The 12,041-nt window shown below is 45.8% G+C and overlaps 1 protein-coding gene across 5 annotated transcripts in view; it reads left to right on the forward strand.

Moving 5' to 3' along the window:
- The window catches only part of stk11ip (serine/threonine kinase 11 interacting protein), a 141,325-nt gene that overhangs the window by 94,597 nt on the left and 34,687 nt on the right, over positions 1-12,041 (forward strand). The gene's annotated exons all lie outside the window — the stretch shown is intronic.

Consider the following 12,041-nt stretch of genomic DNA (forward strand, 5'->3'; position numbering starts at 1 on the left):
CACAGGGTCAGCTGCGGTTCAATAGGTTGCACGATCTCAGCAAAATGGCAGTGGAGTCAAGATCCTCACTATAGAGATGAGAGCATGTTATTGGTTGTTTTCACAACTGCTGTGGCATTTAGTGGAGGCTATTTCCAACAGCATCTCCCACATCTGCAGCCTCAACAAGCAAGAAAGTAAAAGGCTTCAGCTTGAAACGTAGGTCAATTTATTGTCAAGTACAGAGTGAAATTCCTTGCTGACATAAGCTCCCAGTGTCAAAACTATCACATTTTCTTTTTGGAGACAACAAGGATGGGAGGTGACTTCATAGAGGTGTAGAAGGTAAGAGCCATAGATTGAGTAGACAGCCAGATTTTCCCAGGGTGGAAAAGGCTAGTACGAGAGGAGGCAATTTTAAGGTGATTGGAGGACTGTATGGGGAGGGGTGTCAGGGGTAAGTTTTTTTTACACAGGGCGTGGTGAGTGCATGATTGAATGGTTGAGCAGGCTTGATAGCCTAATTATGCCCTGCCGAGTGTGATGGTGAACACAGATACATTAGGGACATTTTTAAGATGCTCTTAGATATGTGCATGGTTGATAGAAAACTGGAGGGCTTTGTAGGAAGGAAGGGCTCGGTTGATCTAGGAGTAAGTTAAAAGGTTGGGACAACATCACTGTCTATATTCTATGTTCTATATTTGTAGGAGATTGGTGGTGTTGTGGACAGTGTAGAAGGTTGTCGAACGTTACAGCAGGACATTGACAGGATCCAGAGCGCACTGAGAAGAATTAGATGGGGTTCCATCCAGGAGAAGGTGAAGTGATCCACTTTAGAAGGTTGAATTTGAAGGCAGAGTTACAGGGTCAAGGGCAGGATTCATGGTAGTGGAGGAACAGGGGGCTCGTCTTCAGATCCCTCAGAGTTACCCCACAAGTTCGTAGGGTGGTCAAGAAGGTGTACGGTGTGGTGATATTCATTAGTTGTGGATTGGATTGAACTGAAGAGGTAATGTTGCTGGTCTGATTGGATCACACTTTGAATATTGTGATCAGTTTTGGTCACCTTATTACAGAAGCAAGTGGAAGGTGAAGAGGAAATTTACCAGGATGCTGCCTGGATTAAAGAGCATGTCTGGTATAGGTTGAGCGAGGTAAGGCTTATCTCTTTGGAGTGAAGGAGGATGAAAGTTGACTAGGTAGAGCTGTACAAGATAAGGGGCATAAATAGAATGAATGGTAAGAGACTTTTCCCCCAGATCGGAAATGGCTAACATGATGGGGCAAAGCTTTCAGGTGATTCTTGGAACATATGGGCAAGTGTCAGAGGCAGGTCAGGAGGATGACCGTTTCTTACGCATGGAACACGCTGCCAGTGGTGGTGGTAGGGTCCGATACATTAGGAATATTTAATAGACTCTTAGATGGGCGCACAGATGAAAGAAAGATGGAGGGCCATGTGGGAGGGAAGGGTTAGATTGATCTTAAGAGAAGTTAAAAGGTCAGCACAACGTTGTTAGCCAAAGGGCCTGTACTGTGCTGTGGTGTTCTTTGTTCTAGTATTTAACCAAATCAGGAGCACAGTGCACTGTAAAGGTCTCCTTATTCAAGGAAGGATGTGACAACGTCAGAAGCAGTTCAGATAATGCTGGGAAGGAGCAGGTTTCTTGTGAGAGGGTTGTGCTGTCCAGGAGTGATTCTGTCAAGTCAAATTGATTTTATTGTCATGTGCACAAGTACGGTGAGATTAACATACAAAGAAAATCTTGCCTACAGTGGCGTCACAAGCATGGAGATTCAGACAAACCACGGGATATATAAATTGTACATAGATCAAACTAAATTTATTATCCAAGTGTGTTTTGTGTTGCCATGTACTACACTGAGATTCATTTTCTTGTTGTCATCGTCTTTTGCCCGTTACGCCGCTGGCGTTTGGGGCAGCAATGAATGTCCTCTATCTCTGGCAGCATTCACAGCTTCCTGCATCCTGTCAGTCATGCAAGTCCCAGGTGGAGACTCAGGAATACCATCCCACCCAGATGTAGAAAGATCCTTCATTGCTGTTTCTCTAACAATCTTGTTTTACCAGTCTGGGTTGTTAGCCCTGAGCTGAATCGCTGAACCTGGAGACCGGTGGACCACTCCTGGTCTCTACCCTTTGACCTGTTTGGTATGGGTGACCGTACCAAGAAACAAAGTATAAACTCCTGACTCCAGCCAATAGAGCTTTCTGGGTCATTGAGGCAAGCAAGCCTGCAAACCATGACAAGGTTGTGACCTCTTGGAGATCATTTTCTTGTAGAAAAAAAGAAATAATAGTTTCAGTAAAATCTGACAGAACAGTATACATAAACTGACAACCAATGTGCAAAACAAGGCATTCTGTGCAAATAAAATACTGAGTATAAGTGAATCTAGTGTGTAGAATCAGTACAGAGTGGAGTTGAGTGAAGTTATCCACATTGATTCCGGAGGAGCCTGATGATTGTAGGGTAATAACTGTTTCTGAACCTGGTGATGTGGACCTAAGGCTCCTGCACTTCCTTCCCAATGGTGATAGTGAGAAAGTCATGGCTTGGATGGTGGGGGTCCTTGATATGGATGCTGCTTTCTTGTGGCAATGCTTCTTGTAACTATATTCTCTGGTGGAGAGGGCATTGCCTGTGATGGACTGAACTGTGTCCACTACTTTCTATAGTCTTCCATTGCTGGGCATTTGGTGTCCATACCAGCCTGTGATGCAACCAGTCAGGTTACTCTCCACAGTGCATCTATAGAAGTTTGTCGAAGTTTTTGAAGGCATGACGAATCTACACAAACTTTTAAGAGCAGAGGCACTGTCATGCCTTCCTCGTGATGGCACTTAGTGTGCTGTCCCTGGATAATGCCAAGGGATTTAAAAGCTACTGACCCTCTCCACTTCACAGCACTGAAGAAGAAGACTTTGTACTAATGTCTTGTGTTGCACGCAATGCACAATAAGAGAGAAGTCCACAGTAGTGCAAGAGGTGGCCCATAGAGTTCCATTGCTGAGGTAATGATTAGGCTCGTGTAGATTGGTTCCACAGCCTTATTGGTGTATTATAATAGCTGGTAATAGTATAGGGTTATTATCGCCACATGTAGCAAGATAAAGTGAAAAGCTTGTCTTGTATATGTTCACACAGATCAATTCATTACTGTGTATTGAGGTAGAGCAAGGTAAAGCAATAACGGTGCAGAATACAGAGAAAGTGCAGTGCAGGTGAATGAGCATGTGCAAAGTAGGTTGTGAGGTCAAGAGTCCATCTCATTGTACAAGAGTTCTGTCCTACCAAAGCGGGATAAAAGCTGAACATGGTGGTGTGGGACTTCAGCCTTCTGTCCCTCCTGCCCGATGGTAGCAGTGAGAAGAGGGTATAATCCGGATGTGGAGGTCCTCAATGATAGATGCCATCTTTTGGGGGCAGTGCCTCCTGTAGATAATGTCAGTGGTGGGAAGGGAAGTTCCCTTGATGAACTATGTGTCCACTACTCTGCAGCAGCTTGCATTCCTGTCTGCTGTCATTGTTACAGCAGGCTGTGTGTGAATCCACCCATCAGCTGCTGGGAGTCAGAAGTGTGCAAGGGAACTTGACTGAAACATACAAGATTCAGAAACATCTTGCTAATGGATGAGGTGAAGATATTTCCTCGTGCTGAATATGTCTAAGCATTCCTTGCTGGTAGAAGGTTGTGAAGATCTACTTTTCCTCATTTAATTTCCATCCAATCAGGAAGAAGCCACACCAGGGGATGTACTTCAATAGGAGTTTGAGATTTGGTATGTCACCAAAAGCTCTGGTAAATTTCCACAGATGTACAATGGAAAGCATTTTGACCAGTTGTATCACTGTCTGGTATAGAAGCCAAAGCGCACAGGACCGGAAAAAGCTGCAAAAGATTGTAGACTTGGCCAGCTCTATCGTGAGTACTAGCCTTCCTGCTTTCAAGAATGCAGTGTCCATCATGGAGGACCCCCATCACGCAGGACATGCCCTCTTCTCCTCCGCCATCAGATTTCTGAATGGGCCATGTAAAATAGTAATTTTTATGTCTTGCACTGTTCAGTACTGCTGATGTAGAACAACACATTTCATGACATGTGTTACTCTGATCTGGTTGAGTAATGCCCTTCAGGGAAAGGTTGTCCCTAACTCTTCGGGCAGATGTCTGGTTAAGTGTTTACTGACTTCTGAAGTAGGCCAATTGTTAGAAAATGACTCAGCAGTCAGTTAACACTGAGCACCAGCAGCACCCATATCTCTCAGTTAATGCAAACTAGGAACAGATACTGTCACTTCTTTCCCTGATCCAGTTCTGACAAGTTCATGGCTTAAGATGGGTTCTCCAAATCATGATTATTGACAAGTTTCAAGTTTATTCAAACAATTGGTTTGTTGATCATTACAGGATGTCTCTCTGGTGCTTCCTACTCCCTTTTTCCCAACCATGATTCCACTCTCATTACTCCCTTCCCACTCAGTCCGCAATAGAGACCCAGATCAGAATCAGGTTTATCATCACTAAATGTCATGAAATTTGTTTTTTATTTGCAGCAGCAGTACAGTGCAATTACTACAGTACTATGCAAAAGTTTTAGGCAACCTAGCTAAGTGTAAGTGCCCAAGGCTTTTCTACAGTACCATATATCAAAACATATAATGAAATGTGTCCTTTGCATTAACAGCCAGCACAGCCCGCAATCCGGCACTAACAAAGCATGCCTGCAAACCTCAACAGAACAAGCTACAATCCATCAACAGCAAAGCAAGTCCCCCGGTCCTCACTCCCACCCGTGCATATACACAGTCCTCTAACCCCCATATTCTTCAGCCTCCAACAGATCTGAATTCAATAGATCAATTTAATATCGGAGAATGTATACGGTATACAACCTGAAATTCCTGCACTTCACAGACATCCACAAAACAGAACAAAAACCCCAAAGAATGAAAGACAGAAAATGTTAGAATCCCAAGCTCCCCTCCCATGCACAAGCAGCACCAAAAGATTCAACTCTCCCCCTCCTCTTCCCCCACTTGCTCCACCAAAAGCATCAACCCTCCCCACCACCCACCATGCAAGCATTAGCAGAGCCCCCAGAGACCTTCAAAAACTGCTGTCCATCTTTCTCCTCACCACTCTCCTCCTCTTTTCCTTTTTCCTATGGTCAACTCTCCTCTCTTATCAGGTTCCTTCTTTAGCCCTTCACCTCTCAACCGAGCCCTTCCCAGCTTCTTACTTCATCATACCCACCCACCTTCCCCTGCCCACCCCCCCACCAGTCTCAGCTTGATGAAGGTCTCGGCCTGAAACGTCAACTGTTCATTCTCTTCTCTAGATGCTGCCTGACCTGCTGAGGCATTCTTGTATGTGTTTCCCTTCAGCCTTGTTGGTTGGATCGTTGCCTTTTAAACCGGCAAGTCAGGAAGTGCAGCCAACTGCTGCTCATGAGAGACCGCATTAAGGAGCTGGAGTTAGATGAACCTAGGGTCATCCAGGAGGCAGAGTAATTGATAGATACGACTTCTGAGCAGTTGGTTACACCTGGAGTGCAGAATTTGGGGAGTAGATGGGTGAACACAGAAAGAGGTAAAGGGAGCAAGAAGTCAGTGCAGGGTCCCACTGTGACCACTCCCCTCAGCATCAGTACACCCCTTTGGATACTGTTGAGGGGGGTGATCTACCTGGGTAAGGCAGCAGCAGCCAGACCAATAGCACTGTGGTCAGCTCTGAGCCTCAGAAGGGTAGGGTGAAGTCGGGGGGGAGCAATGGTCATAGGAGACTCAATAGTTAGGGAGAAAGATAAGAGGTTCTGCAACTCCAGGATAGTGTGTTGCGTCCCAGAGGCTAGGGTCCAGGATGTCTCCGACCAGTTGCAGAATATCCTTCAAGGGAAGGGTGAGCATGTTGCAGGACATTGGCAGGAGAGGGGTGAAGGTCTTGCGCAGTAATTTAGGAATGAGGCTGAAGAGCAGGACTTCCAAGGTGCTAATCTCCTGATTACGCCCAGTGCCACAAGCTAGGGAAGGTTAGAACAGGAAGATAGCACCGATGAGAAGGGGCAGGGTTTCAAGTTCTTGGATCATTGGAACCCTTTTCTGGGGAAGGGGTGACCTAACAACTGGGATGGATTGTACCTGAACTGGAGGGGAACCAATATCCTGGGGGGGGAAGGTTTGCTAATGCTACTGGGGAAGTTTCAACTAGATTTGCAGGGGGTAGGAACCAAAGTGAAGAGGCAGAGGGTGGAGTGGTTGGTACACAAGTAGACACAGCCTGTAGGGAGTTGGTGAGGAAGGATAGGCAGATGATAGATCAAAGATGCACTCAGCAAGATGGTTTGTGATGTGTCTATTTCAATGCAAGAAACATCATAAACAAGGCCAATGAACTTAGAGTGTGGATCAATATATAGAACTATGATGTTGTGGCCATTACCGAGACTTGGATGTCTCGGGCGGGAATGGCTGCTGAGCGTGCTGAGTTTTAGATGTTTCAGAAAGGACAGGGAGGGAGGCAAGAAGAGATGGGGGAGTGGCATTGCTAATCAGGGTGTTTTTTTTATTGAGCCCGTAATAGTAACAGAGACATCGAGAAGCAGATTCTGGAAAAGTGCAATAATAATAGGGTTGTTGTGATGGGTGTTTGTAACTTTCCTAATATTGACTGGCATCTCTTTAGAGCAAGTTTAGATGGGCTGGAGTTTGTTTGGTGTGTTCAGGAAGGTCTCTGATACAATATGTAGATAAGCCAACTAGAGGAGAGGCTGTACTTGATCTGGTAAGTGAACCTGGCCAGGTGTCAGATCTCTCAGTTGGAGAGCATTTTGGAGGTAGTGATCACAACTCATAGAGCTGGAGGGGGATAGGAGCAGACAATTTAGGAAAATGTTTAATTAGGATGGTGGAAATATGATGCTATTAGGCAGGAACTTGGGAACATAAATTGGGAGCAGATGTTCTCAGTGAAATGCATAGAAAAATGTAGCAGATGTTCAGGGAGCATTTGCATGGCGTTCTGCATGGGTATGTTCCACTGAGACAGGGAGAGGATGGAAGGATAAAAGAACCATGGTGTACAAAGGATGTGGAAAATCTAGTTAAGAAAAGAAAGGCTTCCAAAAGGTTCAAGAAACTAGGTACTGTGAGAGCTCTAGAAAATTACGAGGGTGCCGGGATGGAGCTCAAGGATGGAATTAGGAGAGCCGGAAGGGGCCGCGAGAAGGCCTTGGTGAGCAGGATTAAGGAAACCCCCAAGACATTCTACAAGTATGTGAAGACCAAGACGATGTGCCACGTGAGAATAGGACAAATCAGGAATGAGAGTGGAAATGTGCATGGAGCCAGAGAAGGTAGTGGAGGTTCTTAATGAATACTTTGCTTCAGTATTTACCGGTGTAAAGGAACTTTGCAGTTGTAGGGATGACTTACAGCAGACTGAAACGCTTGATTGTATGGACATTAAGAAAGGATATGCAGGAGCATTTGAAAGGTATTAAGTTAGTCGCTGGGACCAGACGAAATATACCCCAGGCTACTATGGGAAGCAAGGCAGGAGATTTCTGAGCAGTGATCCTTCCATCATCAATAGGGACGGGAGAAGAGGATTTGAAGTTTGCAAATGTTGTTCCCTTGTTCAAGAGAGTAGAGATAACCCAGGAAATTATAGGCTAGTGAGTCTGACCAGTGGTGAGCAAGTTGTTGGAGAAGATCTTGACAGGCAGGATTTATGAGCATTTGGAGAGCATAATCTGATTGGGGATAGTCAGCATGGCTTTGAGGATGTAGCAAAATGCATTGATGAAGGTAGAGCAGTAGATGAGAACAGATTGAGTGAACTTGGCCTTTTCTTGAAGCGATGGAGGATGAAAGATGACCTGATGGTGTATAAGATGATGAGAGGCACTGATAGTGTGGATAGCCAGAGGCTTTTTCCCTGGGCTGAAATGCCTAACACGTGGGGGCATAGTTTTGAGGTGCTTGGAAGTAGGTACAAGGGGGGAGTCAGAGAAGTTTTTTCCACACAGTGTGGTGGATGTGTGGAATGCACTGCCAGTGACGGTAGATAAAATAGGGTCTTTTAAGAGACTCTTAAATAGGTACATGGAACTTAGAAAAATAGAGGGCTATGTGGTAGGGAAATTCTAGGCAGTTTCTCGAGTAGGTTACATGGTCGGCTCAGCGTTGTGGGCCGAAAGGCCTGTAATGTGCTGTAGATTTCTGTTTCGGTTGAGGCATGCCCAGGGAAGGGGTGTTTTCATCTTGGGAATGGTGAAGACACTGCACTTGATTCGTTGAGTAGGGTGAAGCAAGACTTGAGTAGAATGAGTGGAAAGGAATGGAGCAAGTACTGTGTGGGAGTTTGGCAGGAAGGCGGAATCAGCTGCTGCCAACACAAAATCTGGTTTATTATCACTTACTTAAATAGCATGATTTTTGTTGTTTTGCGGCAGCAGTGTATTGCAAAGACAGCATTTCTTTAAGTTTCAGAAACAGTAGAAAAACAAGGAATAACAAGATGGTGTTCATGGACCGTTAAGAAATCCAATGGTGGAAGGGAGGAAGCTGTTCCTAAAATGTTGACCGATGGTCTCAGGTTCCTGCACCACCTTCCTGATGGCAGCAATAAGCAGAGGGCATGTCCTGCAAGGCAAGGGTCGTTGTGAAGGATGCTGCCTTCTAGAGGCACCATCTTTTGAAGATGTCCTTGATGATAATGATGTCCATTTCTACCCATGATGGAGCTGGCTGAGTCTACAACTTTCTGCAGCTTTTTCCGGTCCCGATCCAACCAGTTAAAATACTTTCAACAGTACATCTGTAGAAATTTGCAAGTGTCTTTAGTGGTGACTCCCAAGTCTGCATGTATTGTAGTTACGTGGAGCTTGTGACGGTACAGTACAGGCCCTTTAACTGTGTGGTGAACAAACTGCCAGCAGAAGTGGTGGATGAGGGTTCGATTGAAGCTTTTATGAGAGGTTTGGATAGGTGCATGGATAGAGGGAGTATGGAAGGCTATGGTCCAGGTGTGGGTCAATGGGACTAGGTAGGATAACTGTTCTGGGCTGGGCTGAAGTGGGCTCTTTCGGTGCTGAAGTGCTCGGACTATGCACAGAGATCTGCATCTCTGGTACTGGGTTCTGCTGGGCTCCTGGAGTAGAGGGGTTGGGAAGAAACAATAAATAACTGAAACGCCTTCAAAGAGCCCTGTGTATGCATGTTTGAGTTCCTTGAATCCAAATTTCAGCGATTCTGCAAGATGATCAAGCGAGTCTGAACTCGAAGACTCTCTGACTTAGAAGTTGCATTTGGAAATTATTTTGTTTTATCCCACTGGGAGGGATTTTATTTTCTGTATTCCTGACTTGTAGTCAAACTCTTGAGCGGCAGAGGTGACTGAGATGTCATAAGTGGAGCTGTACCCAGCAGCAAATGGACCTTGCTCTTTGAAAACCACCTCTGGCCCGGAGAGGTTTGGAGTCGTAGAGGAATTCGGCATGAATATGGACCCTGCAGCCTATCCCAACTACTGTGCCCACCTAGCTCGTTCCAGTTTCCTGCATTTGGCCCATATCCTTCTAAGCCCAACCCCTACATGTCCTTTACCCCTTCTCTTCTCCTCACCTGCCCATAACCTTTCTCTGGTGTGTCACCTCCTTCCATTTCTCCCATGGTCCACTCTCCTCTATCAGGTTCCTCCTTCAGCCTTTTACAGCTCCCATCCATAACCTCCCAGGCTGTCACTTCATTCCTCTCCCACACCCACCTATCTTCCCCCTCACCTGGTCTCGCCTGTCACCTGCCAGCTTGTACTCCTAACCCCTCCCCCACCTTATTCTGGCTTCTTCCCCCTTCCTTTCCAGTCATGGTGAAGGGTCTCGGCCTGATTATTCCTCTCAGTGAATACTGCCTGACCTGCTGAGTTCCCTCAGCAGATTGTGTGTGTTACTCTGGATTTTCAGCATCTGCAGAATCTCTTGTGTTTATGCTTCTTCATTGATACTATTGTACCTGCCTCACCCCCTTCCCCTGACAGCTCATTCTGTATACTCGCCACCTCCTACATGGAAAAAATTGCCCCTCTCGCTCTAAGCCTATGACCCCAAGTAATAGGCTCCCCTACAATCCACCTTATCATAATTTTAAACCCTTCTATGCGTTTGTCCCTCAGGAATGAAGCCCTAGCCTGGCTAACCTCTCCCTAGTCCTGGCAACACCTTGTAAATCTCTGCATCCTTTCCACTTTTTTTGCAATCGGATTCAATGAGGGGGCGGACATTTTTTTGGAAGTGGGGTCTGTGGGGACCAGGTTGAGGCCTGAAGCAGATCAGCCATGATTATTTTCAATGGAGGAAAATAATCCATTGGAGGAGCAGGCTTGAGTTCCTGCACAGTTTTGTGCAATTTACTCAAGATTTCCCCTCTACATCTGTAGAAGTTAGTCAGGGTGTTTGATGCCATTAGTGTGGGACATTCACAGACAGAGTTAGGTTGTTGAACAAAGAGTCTAGGAGTACATAAGATAAAGATTAGCCTTACTTGTCATATGTATATCAAACCATACAGTGCAATGCATGGTTTGTGTCACTGGCGAACGCAGTCCATGGATGTGCTGGGGGCAGCCCGCAAGTGCCACCATACCTCCAGCATCAATATAGCATGCCCACAACTCACTAAACCTAACTTGTATATCTTTGGAATGTGGGAGACAACCAAAGCACCTGGAGGAAACCCACACGATTGTGGGGAGAGCATACAAACTCCTTACGGACAGCGGCCGGAATTGAGCCGCGATTTCTGGTGCTGCAAGCCGTTAGGCTAGCCACTGTGCTTTCATGGAGCCCTTGGTTCCTGCAGCAATGTACAAGTACTTTTGGCACACCGACCTTCATCAGTCTGGGCATTGAATACAGAAGTTAGGTCGTTATCTTGCAGTTGTACAAGATGCTGGTGAGGGGAAGTTTGGAATATTGACCACAGTTTAGGTCACCCGTTGGAGGAAAGATGCCATTTGGTTGGAAAGAGTACAGAGGAAATTTCCAAGGATGTTACTGGAATTTGAGAGGCTCAATTATGGAGAGGTTGAGCAAGTTTGTGTAAGGGTTTTTTTCCTCTTTACGTTACTGTGTGTGCTCAATCAAAATGCTCCTTTGTTATGCTAACTGGTGAGAGGGTGTTTTCTCTCGAAGCTTGTTTGGGTTATGATTGCTGATAATAGGTATTGTATTCTTTTGTTAACAAATTGTGATAGATGCTGTTCTCTCTTCTGAGTCTGTAAGCTATTGTTGGCGGGCTTTTGGGGAGTCGGCGCGAGGGGGTGAGAGAGAGAGGACATGATGCTGTAAACTGGGGGTCCGAGGCCAGAGTTTTCGGCAAGGAGAGGAGACAAAGACAGACGTGCCGGGGGTGCTTGGTTGATCACTTCGGGTGGTCCTGAGCTGTGAGTCGAGGAGGTCTGAGGGGATCGAATGGTGGCAAGAAGACTCCGCTAATTGAGCTCCAACGGTTGTGCACGAAGTGGTTGAACTTTGTTAAGTTTGGCACCTTTTACTTTTCTTTTTATATTGTATCTCTAAGTACATAGTTCCAGTAAGATCTATAAAGTGAACTCATTTAATCGCATATGGTGTACTGTCGGTTATTTGGCGTGTTGGGGGATCACACAGCATCCACACAAGCTGATTGGCGGGACCGAAGGCTGCTCCCCCTAGACGGAAGCGAGCTGAACGAGCCTGGGGTTTGCCAGGGGGTTACGTTTGGAACATAGGAGAATGGTGTGTATAAAATCTTGATGGACTCAGATGGGGTGAATGCTAGCAGACTTTTATTTATTATTTAGAGATACTACATGATAACAGATCCTTACAGCCCAATGAGCTGACAATGCCCAAATACATCCAAGTGACCAATTGACCTACTAACCCATACGTCTTTAGAATGTGGGAGGAAACTGGAGCACCACCCAGAGGAGTGGGAAGAGTGTAGAAGCTCCTTACAGACAGTGGTGGGAATTGAGCCCAGGTTGCTAGCATT

This window comes from Hemitrygon akajei, chromosome 5 (assembly GCF_048418815.1).
Source record: "Hemitrygon akajei chromosome 5, sHemAka1.3, whole genome shotgun sequence".
Lineage (NCBI taxonomy): Eukaryota > Metazoa > Chordata > Chondrichthyes > Myliobatiformes > Dasyatidae > Hemitrygon > Hemitrygon akajei.